The following is an 18,924-nucleotide window of genomic DNA, read 5'->3' as shown; positions in this document are numbered from 1 at the left end:
TTGAGATTGCAGTTTTGCACCTCATGACTTAATACTAAAGAATAACGCGATGAATATGCTAATACATTAGAGAATCAAATATACATAAGCCTGTCATGTGCCAAGTGTTTAGGGCCCTAAGTGTGCTAAGGGCGAAGCCCAGGCTCCCGGTACTGTATATATGTAAAACAACTAAAAACATAGAAATTCGGAAAAAAAGCAAAAAGAAAAAGTGTAATTTTTCCAAGCAGACTGTCCCTTTGAAAAATGTTATGTGGTGAGCCATATTTTCTTCAGGTAGTTCTAAATATAAATTTACACGCTTAAAGGGTAGCAAAAGGGGACTTCGAAAGCCGGGTCGATGTTCCATAGCGAATATTTGCATGATCAAGACAAAATATTGATTTCAAACTACAATCCCATTCCCTAATAACGTTCCTCTCAGTGTTTTCGATATTTTTTTCAGCTTGAACTAGCGTAGAAACAAACGAGGGTCACATAGAGCTTAAAATTCCTTCTAAATAAATACAATGCTGCTCAGGAGATAGCCCTATTTACTGATAGTTTTTCAGTGGGCTCCCATGCAATTTAATAAGTATTCGTGAAGCTCTCTTGCGCATTGATCGTGGTCACTTAATGATTTTCGAAAAAAAGTCATAACATTTGAACAATATACTTGAAGATTTTAGACTTGAAAAAAGCCCTAGTTGGGGTGAGATGGTACTACCGGAAGAACATGGATTTTATCAAGTTTAATTGGGTAGATTTTGGATACCCTGAGGTTGATATCTCGTTTTATTATTTATTGTTTACGACAGTGCGTTTTATTCATGTTAAGGTGAATTTGTATGTGCTACTCATCTCTACTAGTCTCAATATACAGACTAGTATTTTTCATACACAAAATCTTAAAATTTAATACACAGCTTTTGTCCTTAGCACTAGCTACAGTCCCTGATGTAAGTATTCACTTTCAGGTACCGTATGTTTTTGGAGCTTACAGACACAGGGAAAATTAATTTCACAAAAATTACCATCCCTAGAGTGGATTTAATCATTTTTTTTTTACCCAAAGCTCTGAAAATGACAGGCATTTATTTTTTGTTTATAGTATCAATTACAGAGCACATTCAGCTATTTCAGTTTTTTGTGATTAAGAGTTTGTTCCACCTCCATCTTATGTTTTGGGACAAACAACTGGCCTGAAAATAAGCTCCAATAGAAAACCATACAACCCCCACTCTGACACTCGTTTATCAAGGTCAAATAAGGGTATCATTTCAATAATTTGCCTTAAGGAACATTGTGTCTTCTGACTAAAGTGGATTAGCCTAAAATCATGCACGCAAAGTGAGCAAGATGTAGGGGCCTGAACCCCACCCTAATAAAAAGTTTGTCTGATTCGTAAAAATGTAACAAAAACGAATATAAACAAATTTTTGATGTGTTTAAAAAAAGAAGTGTACCAACCCCCTGGAAAAAAGAATCATGGATGTTACTCGGCCTATTTGATAAGGAATTCACTGTATATGAATATTCCGCCTGTGTGACCACTAGCTGGTGCTGAGAAAAAAAAAAATCAAACAAAAAACCATTTAGCTTCTGCTAACCTTTGCAGCTCTATCGTATGAACAAACTGCAGGAACTCACAATAGAACGCTATGTGTTAATTTTCTTTATAAGTGAAAGTGCCACCAGAAGCTTTATTTTCACTAAGTTTAAATGGTAATATTTCCTATTTATATATTTCCTATTTATATATAATGCTTTACGTCTTCTTGTTTTCTGGGAGATATCGCACCCCATACCGGTATCCACGGGGAACATTCCTATAAAACAGCTCTGTTCGAAGAATTCGTGTTTAATTTAATAGAAATTGATATTTCAGCCACCATCCTCCTAATTTAATCCTAATTTCCTCCTAATTTTAATCCTCCTAATTTAAAAGCTAATGATAGCCCACAACATTCGACATTGATGTAGTTAGGAATCAAGGCTTGTAATCCATCATGAAACTACATGTAATACATGTAGTTTAACATGATAATACATGAAACTACATGATGTAATACATCATGGTACCTGCTTTATGTTGCCCATATGTTATGTTGCCCTTTATGTTGCCCAGCTTTTATTTTTACAGCTACTCTATCATCCGAAGCTTTACAGTCTGCAGTTCTCTGCAATTCAGTCTGCAGTTCAGTCTGCAATTCTCACAGCAGTTCTAGCATTGTCTACAAGAATTTTAAACTCTGATTTACGACGACGAACTTCAATGTTATTTCTTGATGGGTCCATATTACATACTGAATCAATAGCTAACTTAAGAGCTTCAAGAGTCGCCAAGGATTTGGAGGGATTTTCCATCACTATTAAATATAGTTGAGGGTACAGAAATTACTTCGTATATGAAAGGGGATGCTTCCTCATCAACGCTAAAGTTTTACGCTTTACGCTAAAGTTTGACTCTTTCCCTTAACTCTATTTTTAAAATAGTAAAAAACTTTAGCGTAAAGAGCGGGGCGTTGAGGAGGAAAAGCGCCTTTCATATACGGAGTAATTTCTGTTCGTTTTAAGTTTTAAGGTTGCTCCTTACTTTCATTTTAAAAAAACTTGTTTTCTTAATTAATTTCCGGACGTTTTTGAATTAATGCATGTTTTGATCATGGCTCTTCGCACATAAACAATTAAAATAAATTTGCCTATTAATTAATTGCAATTAATCAGAAGATTCTTAGAAAAAAGGAGCGAGGGAGGAGAACTAGTTGCCCTCCAATTTTTTGATTACTTAAACAAGCGACTAAAACCGTTATTTTTTTTAAACGGTTTCATTGGTAAAAAATATACGTAACTTACGAATTAACTTAAGTAACGAACTTCTATATTCGTATGTTTTTATTGCGTATATAAGGGGGTTCAACCCTCGTTGATACCTCGCTCTTTACACTAAAGCTTAAATTTTGTCCCTATTCCTTAAGAATGGCCTCTGAATCACAAAGGCCGTAGAATAAATAATATGAAATTACTAAAGATACTTTAGCGTAAAGAGTGAGGTATAACGAGGAGGTAAACCCCTCATATACGTAATAATGTTTGTTCGTTTTAAGTTTTAATGCTGCTCCCTACTATCAGTAGGAAAAACTTTTCATATTTATTTTTTCATTGTTTTTTTCAAATAATGCTAGAAAATCCTGCGCCCCCTTCATTGAAATTATCTTCCCCCATGAGAAGTTTCTCCATGGAAATATCCTCCAACGTAACCCCTCCCTCCCTCAAATCTCCCCCCTAAGCCAAAAAAAACCCCTGAAAACGTCTGTACACTTTCCAGCAACCATTACTATATTTAAACACAGGTCAAAGTTTGTAACTTGTAGCCCCTCCCAAGGGGACTGCGGGAGAGTAAGTCGTCCCTAAAGACATGTTTATTAGGTTTTTCGACTATGATGAATAAAATGGCTCTCTCAGAATTTTGATCCGGTGACTTTGGGAAAAAATGAGCGTGGGAGGGGGCCCTCGAATTTTTTGGTCATTTAAAAGGGCACTAGAACTTTTAATTTCCGTTAGAATGAGCCCTCTTGCGACATTCTAGGACCACTCAGTCGATGAGATCACCCCTGGAAAAAAAACAACAAATAAACACGCATCCGTGATCTGTCTTCTGGCAAAAAATGCAAAATTCCACATTTTTTAGATAGGAGCTTGAAACTTCTGCAATAAGGTTTTCTGATACGCTGAATCTGATGGTGTGATTTTCGTTAAGATTGTATGACTTTTAGGGGGCATTTCTCCCTATTTTCTAAAACGAGGCAAATTTTCTCAGGCTCGTAACTTTTGATGGGTATAACTAATGTTGTTGAAAGTTAAATATTTAATATCAACATTAAAATGCAATTCTTTTGATGTAACTACTGGTATCAAAATTTTATTTTTTAGAGTTTCGGTTACTATTGAGCCGGGTCGCTCCTTACTATACAGTTTGTTACCACGAACTGTTTGATAGCTTTTTCCCCTCAAGAATCGTTTCGTGGCCTTTGTGTTTCAGGAATTATTCATAACGATTTGGGACAAAAGTCAAACTTTAGCAAAAAGAGCGAGATATTGAGGAGGGGGTGACATCGTATACAGAATTGATTCTGTTCATTTTATGCTTTTAAGTTGTAATCTTGCTTCTTGCTTTCAGTTGAAAAAACTTGTTTTTAAATTTAATTTCTAATCCGGTTTTCAAATAATGCTAACAAATACAGCTTCCCTCCATAGAAAATTCATCCCCCATCATAGAAGACTCCTCAAAGTTCCTCTCATGTAACCCCTCCCTCAGATTATTCCCTCCAGACAATTGCATCCTCACTGAAAATCTCCTAGGGAAATTTTTTGTGCACAATTCTGCCTAAAAAATTCTCGTTAGCACACTTTCATTTGGAAAAGACTTTAATTTCCGATCATTTTTCAAATCATGTCAGATCCTCCCTCTTTAGAAGTTTTTTTTTCCGGAAATCTTCCCTCCTCAAGTGGAATGTTGCTCCCACGGAATGTTTGCCCAGGTATAATTTGTCCCGTGAAATATTCTTCCATGGACCCTCCAGATAATTCAAACCCCTGGAACATCTGGAAAAATTTCTCCTGGAACATCCTCACTTGCGAAATTTTTTCGGCAAAAACAGACTAAGACAAAAAAAGATGATTTCTTTACGGAATTATGACCAATTTCCCAAGTGTCAATTTTCCACTGGAAAGCTTATTCCATGAAAGTTCCCACCCATGGATAATTCTCACCGTATAAAAACCCCAAAACAGAAACCCCTCACCTCCCAAGTCTGTATACTTCCAAATAACAAATAATATTCGTAACCAATATCTAAGTTTAATAGCTTACAGCCCTTTCTCCAAAGGCTATGGGTGTCTTTCTATGCCTAAAGGCATAGTTATTGGAACTTTCAACTATGCTGAACAAAAGGGCTTATAAAAATTTTGCTGAGATGAATTGAGAAAAAACGAATGTATTAGAAAGGCTGGATGCCCTCCAATCACTTTGGTCCTTCAAAAAGGGCACTAGAACTTCTTATTTCTGTGTGAATGAGCCCTTTCCCGATCTTCTAAAACCATTGGTTCGATATAAATACCCCCGAAAAAAGAAAGAAAGAAATAACAAATAAACCTACGTCTGTGATCTTTCTTCTGGAAAAAAAAATATCAAAATTTCACTTTTTGTATATTGGGGCTTGAAACTTCTATAAAAAGTTCTCTGATATGCTGAATCTAATGACGTTATTTTCATTAATATCACCTGATGTTTTGGGGATGTTTTCTCACTTTTTCAAAAGTGGGTAAATTTTTCTCAGGCTTGTAACTTTGGACGGGTGACATTAAACTTCATGAAATTTATACATTTTGAATCTGCATAAAAATTCAATTCTTTTAATATGTCTATTGTTATCAAAACTTTGTCTTTTACAGTTTTCGTTACAGGTGAGCCGCGTCACTTCTTACTTACAGTTCTTACAGTTCCTTACTTACCTCAAACTATTAGACAAAGATGAACCAAAATAAAAGTAAAGCTATTGACGCAAAATGAACAACCAAAAAAATTTAAAGCTCTAAAAGTGTTCTGAACTTGCAGTGGAATTTTTCGCCAATTGTCTGGCAATAACTGGATATGTTTAACTACAAAATGGGTAATTTCTCACTTCTTACTTATTTACTTACAGTTCTTACAGTTCCTTACTTACCTCAAACCATTAGACAAAAATGAACCAAAATAAAAGTAAAGCTATTGACGCAAAATGAACAACCAAAAAAATTTAAAGCTCTAAAAGTGTTCTGAACTTGCAGTGGAATTTTTCGCCAATTGTCTGGCAATAATTGGATATGTTTAACTACAAAATGGGTAAGAAATATGAGTCACAAATTGGGCTGCTGGATTCCTCTGTCAACACGGTTCTTTTGAAACCCGTAGCTACAGCAATTATTTTCTTTCATGTGAAATCGGTGTCATGCTAGTCATGCAGATTTTGGTTAATTCCGACTTACTTAGTGGAGTTCCTTTAAAGGCACTTATCATTATTATTTGCACGTTGAAGGATTTTCCCTTTCGGTGCGTTATCCAAAGGGATTACTTTCAAATTTCGCTAAGACGTTTGTCAACAACACTAAATGGACTATTAACTCTGGCTTGGAGTGCCCGAGACAAAAGTAAATAAAATTTAGATTAATTAAAAAAGGAGGTTTTCACTAAACATATTTTCACATTTTTTATAATAATCTATTCCAGAGTTGTTTTAATAGTACACAAGGAAAACAGATTTATCATGTTTTTTGAATATCTGCGATTTGAGCTTATCAGAAGTTTTGTCCAAGTTGAGTGGCCCTAAAAATCTTACGAAAAAATAGTAAAACTAAAAAGTATTAAATACAAAAAAAATATCTACATAAATGTTTATTAGACTATTAATATAACAGTCTTATGTTTCACTAAAAAGGTTACATTCTGCATGAGTATGTTATTGTTAAATTTGGCACGCTAAGGATTGTAAATTTGGGCATTTTTCAAGTGTTGGTTGTCACTCCCATTTGACTGCTTTTATGATGTGTGAAATCATCCCTGTTTTAGTCATTGAGTTTTCAAAGAAGAAAAAATCCCCTATCTAAAAAATGTGGAATTTTGTATTTTTTGCCAGAAGGCAGATCACGGATGCGTGTTTATTTGTTTGTTTTTTTGTTTTTTGTTTTGTTTTTTTCCCAGGGGTGATCGTATCGACCCAGTGGTCCTAGAATCTTTAGAGAGGGCTCATTATAACGGAAATGAAAAGTTCTAGTGCCCTTTTTAAGTGACCAAAAAAATTGGAGGGCACCTAGGCCCCTTCCCACGCTAATTATTTTTCCAAAGTCACCGGATCAAGATTCTAAGGTCGCCATTTTATTCAGCGTAGTCAAAAAACCTTATAACTATGTCTTCGGGGACGACTTACTCCCCCACAGTCCCCGTGGGAGGGGCTACAAGTTACAAACTTTGACCAGTGCTTACATATAGTAATGGTTATTTGGAAGTGTACTGATGTTTCCAGGGGGATTTTTCGGTTGGATGGGTGGGGGGGGTTGAGAAGAGGAGGATACGTTGGGGAAACTTTCCTTGGAGGAATTTACCATAGGTGAAGAAAATTTCCATGAAGGGAGCGCAGGATTTTCTAGCATTATTAAAAAAAAAACAATGAAAATATAAATATGAAAAATGTTTTTTCAACTGAAAGTAAGGAGCAGAATTAACACTTAACACGAAGAGAAATTATTACACACATGATGGGCTCACCTCCTCCCAATACCTCGCTCTTTACGCTAAAGTATTTTTAGTATTTTCAACTATTTATTCTGTGGTTTTTGTGATTCAGGGGTCATTCTTAAGAAATTGGGACAAATTTAAGATTTAGTATAAGGAGAAAGGTACTGACGAGGGGGTAAACCCCCTCATATACGTAATAAAAACATGAGAATACAGAAGTTCGTTACGTAAGCTAATTTGTAAGTTACGTATATCTTTTCCTAATAAAAACATTCGTAAAAAATTAAAAGTTCTAGTTGCCTTTCTAAGTAACCAAAAAATCGGAGGGCAACTAGGCCTCCTCCCGCGCTCCTTATTTTCTCAAAATCACTTGATAAAAACTATGAGAAAGCCATTTAGCCAAATAAATAAATATGAAAACTTCGTTTTAATTATTTATCTGCGGAAAGCCAAAATCAAAACATACATTTATTCAAAAAAGATTCAGAAATTAAATAAAAAAGAACAAATTTTTTAACGGAAAGTAAGGAATGACATTAAAACTTGAAACGGACAGGAATTACTTTGTATGTGAAAGGTGCTGCTTCCTTCTCAACGTCTCAACGTAAATAGAGTTAAGAGAAAGAGTCAAACTTTAGCGTAAAGATTGGGGCGTTGATGAGGAAGCAGCCCCTTTCACATATGAAGTAATTTCTGTTCATTTTAAGTTTAAATGTCGCTCCTTAATTTCCATAAAAAAAACTTTTTTTTTTTATTTAATACTTTCAAAGAGCAGAATCAAAACTTAAAACGAGAAGAACATTTTCGGTATATGAGGGGGCTGCCAACCTCCTAAACTCCCTCTTTATACCAAAGTATTATAGTGCTTTGCTAAAAGCATTTATAGGTACAACAAGTTTAGTTAATGGATAAATAGCAGTGTTTTATCTGGTGGCTTTTTAAAACATTTTGCTGCAACTTCCATTGAGACAGTTTTATACCATGAACTATTTTTTATACCATCTTATTTGCCTTTGTGTCTGGGAGATCGTTCTTAATCTGTTTGAGTCAATAAAGCCAAAATTAAGCACAAAGAATAAGAGGCGGGCTGCCGACTCAGCTATTTATGTTTATTTTAAGTTTTAAAGCCATTTTTTACTTAGAAAAATCTTTTTCAAATTTAATTTCTTTTTGTTTTTAATACCATATCTAGGAATACCTTATTTCTAAGTTTTTCTGCCCTAGGAATGACGCATGGACAGATGATAGATAGACTTATCTATTAACAAATGAACTGGCATAATTTTTATACAATCCCAATAAGGGCTTATGTCAGATTTGCCCTCTCACTCAATCGGACTATCTGTCTTGGCTTCTCCAACAATTAGCCATGGCTTGATGCCCACAACTAATTGATGTTAATTCTCAAACCCCTGCGATGTTAATTCCTCTCAAACCCCAATCTTTAGCTTAAAGTTTTACTTCCACGAGATAATGCTTTAAGAAAGACAGCTAATTTAGTGTACCCTATTAATAAAAAATAAATTTCCAGAATGAAGTATTTCAAAGAACAATGAAGACCCATATTAAAACTTAAGACAAGCAGAGTAAAGATTCAAACTTAAAACCACAGGAAATTATTACCAAAGAACATGTCAAACTCAAAACAAATAAAAATTATAAATAAGGTGTCACATCAAACATGAAGACAACAAATATTAGTATAGAGGAATATAAAACGAATATTTTTTTTTAATATAATAATTTTATTAATAAAAATATTTTTTTAATAATATTTTTTTGAATAGTTTAGGAATTTAAACGAAACGTTTTAAATATAAAGTTAATAGAAATTAAAATGAATAGGCTATACAAGTCAAACTTAAAACGAACATAAATTACTACAAATAGGAGTTAGTCTACTGCCCCCCCCCCTATCCGTAACCTTCTAAAGCCTAAAAACTAGAAAGCTTGCGACTGCAGTTATTACACGTTTTCAAAAAATATTTATAACCCCATCCATACAAATCAAATGATTGTTACAAATTATTATCGAACAGTTCGTGGTAACGAACTGTGGTAATGGACGTGGTAAGGAGCAACTCGGCTCAATAGCAACCGAAACTCTAAAAAATGGAATTTTGTTACCAATAGTTGCATCAAAGGAAATAATTTTTGACGCCGATTCTAAATATATACGTTTCATCAAGTTAAGTTTTACCCATCAAAATTTAAGAGCCCGAGAAAACTTAAATTATTTTAGAAAATAGGGAGGGTGAACCCCTTAAAAGTCAACGAACTTAACGAAAATCACACCTTCAGATTCAGCGTATGTGAGAACTCTACTGTAGAAGTTTCAAGCTCCCATCTACAAAAATGTGGAATTTTTTATTTTTTCCCAGAAGACAGATCACGAATGCGTGTTTTTTTAATTTTTTTTTTCAGGGGTGATCGTGTCGACCCAGTGATCCTAGAATGTCACGAGAGGGCTCATCTAACGGAAATTAAAGGCTTTAGTGTCCTTTGGTAAGTGGCCAAAAAAATTAGATGGCATCTAGGCCCCCTCCCACACATTTTTCCCAAAGTCACTGGATAAAATTTTGAGATAATCATTTTTTTTAGCATAGTCGAAAAACCTAATGATTATGTCTTTCGGGACGACTTAATCCCCCACAGTCCCCGAGGGAGGGGCTGCAAATTGCAAACTTTGACCATTGCTTACATATAGTAATGGTTATTGGGGCGTGTACAGACGTTTTCAGGGGGACTTTTTCACGTTAAAGGGGGGTCAGGTGGGAGTATCTTTCCATGGAGGAATTTATCATTGGGGAAAAAATTTCCATGAAGGGGCCGCAGGATTTTCTAGCATTATTAAAAAAAATAATAAATTAAAAAAAAAGTTTTTTTTTTCAAGTGGAAGTATGGAGCAGCATTAGAACCTAAAATGAACAGAAATTATCATGTATATAAGGGGTCCGTCTCCTCCACGATACCTCACTTCTTACGCTCAAGTATTCTTAGTAATTTCAACTATTTATTCTACGGCCTTTGTGATTCAGGGGTCATTCTTAAAGAACTGGACCAAATTGAAGCTTTAGTGTAAAGAGCGAGGTATTGACGAGGGGGAGAGCCCCCTCATACACATGATAAAAATATACAAATATAGAATTTCACTACGTAAGTTAATTTGTAAGCTACGTATATGTATTACTAACAAAAACCTTTTTAAGAAAAAATAAAAAGTTCTAGTTACCTTTCTAAGTAGCAAAAGTTGGAGGGCAACTAGGTCTCCTCCCCCAACCCTTTTATTTATCAGAATCTTCCACTCAAAACTATGAGAAAACCATTTAGAAGAAAATGATTAATATACAAATTTAATTTTAATTATTGGTGTGCGGTGAGCCAAAATTAAAACCTGCATTAATTAAAAAACGTTCAGAAAGTAAATAAAAAAAAGTTTTTTAACTGCAAGTAACGAGCGACATTAAAACATAAAACTAACAGAAATTATTCCGTATATAAAAGGGGTTGTCCCCTCCTCAACGCCTCGCTCTTTACGCTAAAGTTTTTTATTGTTTTAAAAAGTAGAGTTGTGAGAAAGAGTCAAACTTTAGCGTAAAGAGCGAGGCGTTGAGGAGGTGACAACCCTTTTCATACACGTAATAATTTCTGTTCGTTTTAAGATTAATGTCGCTCCTTACTTGCAGTTAAAAAACTTGTTTTTTTTATTTAATTATAGGTTTGACTGGTTTCATACAGATAAAAATGCAGTCATTCGTATAAAATATTGCATGCTCTTATAGTGGGGTATGAATTGGAGGCACGGTGCCTGAAGTATAAAAGTTTGCATGAGGGGTATTTCATGCAGCAATGGATCCAGAGGTAGGAGGAGAGACGGTATTTATTTTGGAATATCAGGTAGCTTCCCTCTCCCTGCTTTGTTTTACCCCAAGGTTTTTGCTTGCTCTCCAAGACAATTTCAAGCAAAAGCAATTTTTATGATTATTAATTAACAAAAACTTTCCCTAAAAATGTGTTTCTCAAAAAAAAGTAAAGAGCCTTGAAAAGAGCTTTAAATCGGCATACAAAAGTCTTATGATAATTCAAACTCAAAAAGATTAGACATTACTATTAAAGAATAAATGAAACCCAAAACGAAAAGAAATCAAAACATAAATGAACCTAACAAAGATTACGATAACAGATACCGATATAAAAGAATAGATAAACGTTAAAACAGGTAAAAATTAAATTGAGTATTTAATTCAACCTTAAAATGAACGAAAAATTACAACAAATAGGAACTTGGCTACTGCCCCTTCTCCCACCCCAAAAAATAAAATTCTAACGCATATGTTGTCATTTGCGTTTTTCAATTTTAAAAAAAATCCAAAAAAGAAGTTTTTCACAGAAAAGTAAAGAGTATATTAAACATAAGATCAGCAGAAATAATTTCTTAAAATAATTCAAAATCAAAACGACCAGATATTACTATTAAAGAATTAATGAAACCCAAAACGAGTAGAAATTAAATACACAATCATAGCGAACAAACATACAACGGGTGCTAATATAAATTAATAAACGATTATAATTAATAATAATTACGATAAATAAATAATTAATAATAAACGATAATAATTAATATAAATCTTAAAACGATTAAATAGACAAATCAAGCTTATAACGAACAAAATCGCTACAAACAAGAGCTTGCCTACTGCCCCCTTTCCTAAATATAAAAGTCCAAAGCCTACTGCGTCACGGGCGATTTTCTGAAAACGAATTATACTACAAATATTTTTTTTTGTGCGTACAAAACAGGAAATAGAAATAATAATTACAGTCCACTTAAATCTCGAACTGATGAGCTTTCAGCCATTAATGTCATTATATCATTAATATCATTAATATCATTAATATCATTTATATCATTAATATCATTAATATCATTATATGACTCAGTAGGCTTATGTATTAATTTATGTTAGTGCATGTTGTATGTTTGTTTGCTATGATAGCTTCTCTATTTCTGTTCGTTTTGGGTTTCATTTATTCTTTAACAGCAATATCCGGTAGTTTGGAGTTTGAATTATTATAAGAATTTAATCCTTCTGATTTTAAGTTTAATATGGCCTTTACTTTTCTGTGAAAAAGTTCTTATTCGAAAAGTTTTTTTTTAATTAATTTCTGTTCACTTTTGATTGCCAATGTTTCAAGTTTTTTTTACATTTCTCCTTTCAGCAGCAAATCTTTTTTTCAACATCAAAGTTTCATCAAAATATCAAAACTAGCATTAAAGTACTAATATTAGAGTAACCAAGTATCAAAGTAAAGAAAGTATGAAAGTATCTAAACTAATATCTAAGTAACAATATTTAAATAACAAAGTATAAAAGTAAAGCAAGTAAAAAAGTATCGAAATGAACAAAGTACCAATGCAAACAAATTATAATAGTAACAATAAGCAACTTTTAGAACTTTCAGTCCTTGTCTCGTAAATCAAAGTTGCCCCATAAATCAGTAAATCAAAGTATCTAAATAACAATATGGGCTACTACAGACCATGGTAGTAGCCCAGGACACGGTGTCCCTTACACCGTGGAGACCAAGGACACGGTGTCATTTACTAAGGTGCAGCTACCACTGCAACGATGATGAATACACCCACCTTATATGTTAGCAATAGGCACCTTCCATAACTTCTCTTGTTCCAGGGGCTGTGGGGGGGATTGGTTAATCCTGGAGGCATAGTTAATTGACATTTGGACGATTTTGAAAAAAATGACTACCTCAAAACATCTATCGGATTTATTTGTGGAAAAAAGGGCGTTGAAGGGGATTTGTTATCCGGACAACTTTTGACTCTTAAAAAGAGAATTAGAACTTCCAATTTCCAATTGAATGAGCCCCTTCTGAAGTTTATGTGATAAATCTTTCCATAGGAAGTGGCACAGGAGGGAAAATAAAAGTACACTGAAGCCTTATGCCTCTTTAATGTAGGAAATGCAAGAGCGTTGTCTCTGATACCTTTAATTATGACAAAATAATCTATCATCTGATAAAGTTTTTGTCCACATTCAATCTGGGTTAATTCTGAAGTCAATTGGGTTTTAATAGTTCTTTATGTTAAATCGTCCTTTAATAGTTAAATCATAGTGTATAGCAAACAGTTTAGCAAAATAAATCATAAAATTGGGAAGGATATTGTAAGTGGGCATAATAAAATTCTGCGCTTAAAAATCAAAATTCAAACTAAGTTCTAGCCTACTGATTCACCCAGTAAATAAAGCCTTTAAAGCTTAAAGAGGCTTAAGGGGTGGTCATCCCATCTTATTTAGAAGATTCTTATTTATTTTGATAAGTAAATGTACTTAGATGAGTTATTTTATTGTTGAAGCATTGTTGATCGATTTTCTAAATATCACGGTTGCAGCAGTAGGTGGTAACTACTATGTTGATTAGTTTTAACAGTAAGATTTTATTTTGAGAACCAATGCATTGGAATGTTGCCGAATAGTGCCTGGTTGAAAAAAAAGTCAACCGTTGGAGTGATTATGGCTGAAAATGCTATAAACGGAACTTACAGTCCCCGAGATTGAACAACAAGAATGATCACTTTTTTGCATCTGTAGACCAGATTTGTCCTTTTTTTCTTCACTGCTAGCGGGTCATTGGAATATCAAAGAGATCTGTTTAAGGGCTAATTTAAAGGAAATGGATATATCTAGATAGCCAATCACAAAATTAGAATTGCCTTAGCCAAAAATCCCATAAAGGAAACTTCCAGTCCCCGAGCTTGAACAACAAGGAAAATCACTTTTTTGCATCTTTACCACTGATTTGTGCTATTTTTCTCCTTCATTGCTAACAGGGCATTAGAAAATCACAAAGAGCTGTTTAAGGGCTAATTCAAAGGAGAAGGCTATATCTAGATAGCCAACCACACAATTGGCATCGGATTAGCCGAAAATCCCATAAAAGAAACTTACAGTCCCCGAGCTTGAACAACAAGGAAAATCACTTTTTGGCATCTTTACCACTGATTTGTACTATTTTTCTCCTTCACTGCTGGCGAGGTGATGCAATTTTATACAGAGCTGTTTAAGGGCTAATTTAAAGGAAATGGCTATATCTAGATAGCCAAGCACACGATTGGAATCACTTTAGCCAAAAACCCCATAAAGGAGACTTACTGTCCCCGAGCTTAACAACGAGGAAATTCATTTTTTTGGCATCTTTACCACTGATTTGTACTATTTTTCTCCTTCAATGTTAGCGGGGTGATGTAATTTTATATAGAGCTGTTTAAGGGCTATTTTAAAGGAAATGGCTATATCTAGATAGCCAATCACAAAATTAGAATCGCCTTAGCCAAAATCCCATAAAGGAAACTCGCAGTCCCCGAGCTTGAACAACAAGGAAAATTACTTTTTTGCATCTTTACCACTGATTTATACTATTTTTCTCATTCACTGCTATTGGAATATTCGAATTTTATAGAGAGCTGTTTAAGATATAGAGAGCGAATTTTATAGAGCTGCTGTGTACTGATGTGTACTAGAGAGCTGTGTAAGGAATAATTTAAAGGGAATGGCTATAACTAGACAGCCAAGCACACCATTGGAAACACCTTAGCCGAAAACCACACAAAGGGAACTTACAGTTACAGAGCTTGAATAATAAGGAAATTTACTTTCTTTTATCTTTACCACTCATGTGCACTATTTTCTCCTTCACTGCTAGTGGGGCATTACAATATCATAGAGAGCTATTTAAGGGCTAATTTAAAGTAACTGGGTATATCTAGGTAGCCAAGCATGCCATTGGAAACACCTTAGCCGAAACCGGATAAAGGAAACTTTATCCCAGAGCTTGAACAACAAAGAAAATCATTTTTTTCGCAAATTTAGCACTAATTTGTCCTCTTTTTTCCTTCACTGATAGCGGAACATAGGAATATCACAAAGAGATACCTAAGGGATAATTTAAAGGGAATGGCTATATCTAGATAGCCAAGCCGACGATCGAAATCACCTTAGTCAAAAACCCCATAAAAGAAACTTACAGTCCCAGAGTTTGACAACATGGAAATTCACTTTCTTGTATCTTTACCACTGTTTGCACTGTTTTTCTCCTTCACTCCTAACGGGGCATTGGAATTTTATAGAGTGCTGCTTAAGAGCTAATATAAAGGAAATGGCAGTATTTAGATATTCAAGCACACGATTAGTATCATCTTAGCCGAAATCCCTATAAAGGTCACTTACATTCCCTGAGACTGAACAACAGGGTAAATAAATTTTTGCATCTTTACTACTGATGTGTACTTTTTTTCTCCTTCGCTGCTACCGGGGTATTGAATTTTGTAGAGAGCTGTTTAAGGGCTAATTTAAAGGAAACGGGTATACCTAAATAGCTAAGCACACGATTTGAATCACGTTAACCGAAAAGCCCATAAAGGAAACTTACAGCCCACGACCTTGAAAAACAAGGAAAATCCTTTTTTTGTATCTTTAGCATTGATGTGTCCTCTTTTTGCTTCTTCACTGCTAGTGAGGCATTGGGATATCACCGGATAAAGGAAACTTACAGTCCCAGAGCTTGAACAACAAAGAAAATCACTTTTTTGCATGTTTAGCACTACTTTGGCCTTTTTTTTCCTTCACTGCTAGCGGGGCACTGGGATATCAGAAAGAGACATTTAAGGGCTAATTTAAAGGGAATGGCTATGTCTAGATAGCCAAGCAAACGATTGGAATCACCTTAGCCAAAAATCCCATAAAAGAAACTTATAGTCCCCGAGTTTGACAACAAGGAAAATCACTTTCTTCCATCTTTACCACTGATACGTACTATTTTTCTCCTTCACTCCTAATGGGGCATTGGAATTTTGTAGAGAACTGTTTAAGGTCTATGTTACTGGAAATTGCTATACCTAGATAGCCAAGCACACGATTGGAACCACTTTTAATGAATGAACCTTTTTAGCTTGTAAAATGTTAGCTTTTATCACACAGTCTTGGCTGAACTTTTCGTTAAGAAGTACTGATGCAAAGGCTATTTAAAAAAAAATTAATTTTTAGCCGAGAGCTTTTATTGTAAGTGTTTTATTGTTTATTATTTTCTTTGCTGAAGACGGCCCTTTGGTATATGGCCGAAATATTCAAATAGGTTTTGTTGGTTCACTGTCTTGGGAAAGAAGACCTCATTATTCTGTTTTTTGTGGGTGTATTGTGTTGTATTCTAAAGTTATTTTAGAGGAAACCGCTAGAGAAAGCATTAGGTTTAGAGAAGCCTAGTTTTAAGTTTCTAGTATTGGTTTCTAGCATAAATAATTTGATTTCTCGTGTTTAGTCTTTTATTAATTACTTTTCTCTCATCGATCCCTGAACGATCACTTGTAGTAAAAGAATCAGCTTGGCTATATTTATGAGCCTGGGGAGCTGGGTCGCAGATCCTGGCTTTCGACTCTCCTATTTTATGGACCAAATGATACCAAAAAAGACCAAAGAATTAATCAAAACAAACTGCAGAGAAAATGGAAAAAAATTTCATTATAAATCTTTTGGTATAAGTTCTTGACTTTATATATATACACTTTAGAGGAAATTAGAGAAACCTTAACTTAGAGAAACCATTCTAAAACTATTTAAATTATTTAAATAAAATTTGGTTATTTAAAATTATTTTAGAAATTAACTATTTAATATAAAATTATTCTAGGCAAAGTTTATTGTAAAGTGGACTGGACTCTGATTGATTCTTTTGAATCAGTAAAAACAACTAAAGTCTTTATGAAAACTCTGCACAAAACGGTTTATAGTTTGTTTGCCTTCGTTAAATTGTAGGCACATTAAATCAGTCAGCTTATACGTAAGTTTGTGTCAAAGTAATCAAATAGTTCGTGGTAACGAACTATAGTAAGGAGCCACCCGGCAAAATAGTAACCTAAACTCTAAAAAATGGAATTTTGATACCAATAGTTACATAAAAAAAATTGCATTTTAATGCTGATTTTAAATATATAACTTTCATCAAGATTAGTCTTACCTATCAAAAGTTACGAGCCAGAGAAAATTTGGCAGGTTTTAGAAACTAGGGGAAAACACCCCCTAAAAGTCATGTAATCTTAACGAAAATCACACCATCATATTCAACGTATCAGAGAACCTTGTTGTAGAAGTTTCAAGCTCCTATCTACAAAAATATGGAATTTCACATTTTTTGCCAGAAGACCAGTCACGGATGCGTGTTTTTTTTCCAGGGGTGATTGTATCGACCTAGTGGTCCTAGTATGTCGCAAGAGGGCTCATTCTAACGGAAATTTGAAGTTCTAGTGCCCTTTTTAAGTGACCAAAAATATTGGAGGGCACCTAGACCCCATCCCGCGCTCATTTTTTCCCCAAAGTCACCGGATCAAAATTCTGAGATAGCCATTTTATTCACCATAGTCGAAAAAACCTCCCGTGGGAGGTGTTGCAAGTTACAAACTTTGACCTGTGTTTACATATAGTAATGGTTGCTGGGAAGTGTACGGACGTTTTTAGGTGTTTTTTTTTGGTTTGGGAGGGAGACTTGAGGGGGGGGGGTGGGCTACGTGGGAGGATCTTTCCACGGAGAAACTTCTCATGAGGGAAGAGACTTTCAATGAAGGGGACGCAGGATTTCTTAGCATTATTTAAAAAAACAATGAAAAAATAAACATGAAAAGTTTTTTCTACTGAAAGTGAGGAACAACATTAAAACTTAAAACGAGCAGAAATTATTGCGCATATGAGGGGTTTACCTCCTCGTAATACCTCGCTCTTTACGCTAAAGTATTTTTAGTTATACAACTATTTATTCGACGGCCTTTGTGATTCAAGGGTCATTTTTAAGGAATTGGGACAGAATTTAAGCTTTAAGCGAAGTATCGAAGAGGGGTGAACTCCCTCATATACGCAATAAAAACATACGAATATACAAGTTTGTTGCGTAAGTTAATTCGTAAATTACGTATATTTTTTAATAATAAAATGTTCTTAAAAAATTCTAAAAAAAAATAAAAAAGTTCTAGTTGCCTTTTTAAGTAATCAAAAAATAGGAGGGCAACTAGACTTCCTCCCTCTCTCCTTTTTTCTCAAAATCTTCCGATCAAAACTATGAGATAACTATTTACCAAAAAAACATTAATATGCAAATTTCGTTTTAATTATTTATGTGCGGAGAGCCAAGATCAAGACAATCATTAATTAAAAAAAAGTCCTGAAATTAAATAAAAAACAGTTTTTTTTTAATGAAAGTAAGGAGTGACATTAAAACTTAAAATGAACAGAAATTACTACGTATATGAAAGGGGCTTTTTCCTCCTTAACATCCCACTCTTTACGCTAAAGTTTTTTACTGTTTTAAAAAGTAGAGTTAAGAGAAAGAGTCAAACTTTAGCGTAAAGAGCGGGACGTTGAGGAGGAAAAGCCCCTTTCATATACGGAGTAATTTCTTTTCGTTTTAAGTTTTAATGTCGCTCCTTACTTTCATTTAAAAAAAATGTTTTTTTATTAAATATGTCTATTTTAAAATTACACTCTCTGTTTGTCTGCATTAGCGAGTAGATAAGATGTTAGTTTAATTACATCAATTTTCAAGGAAAGTCAAAGGCCTATCGGATTTTTCCAACCATTATGGATGCTAAAATTTCCTTGATAGGGCAC

The sequence above is a fragment of the Artemia franciscana genome, chromosome 2 (genome assembly GCF_032884065.1).
Source record: "Artemia franciscana chromosome 2, ASM3288406v1, whole genome shotgun sequence".
NCBI lineage: Eukaryota > Metazoa > Arthropoda > Branchiopoda > Anostraca > Artemiidae > Artemia > Artemia franciscana.
Note: the sequence above shows the minus strand (reverse complement) of the source record.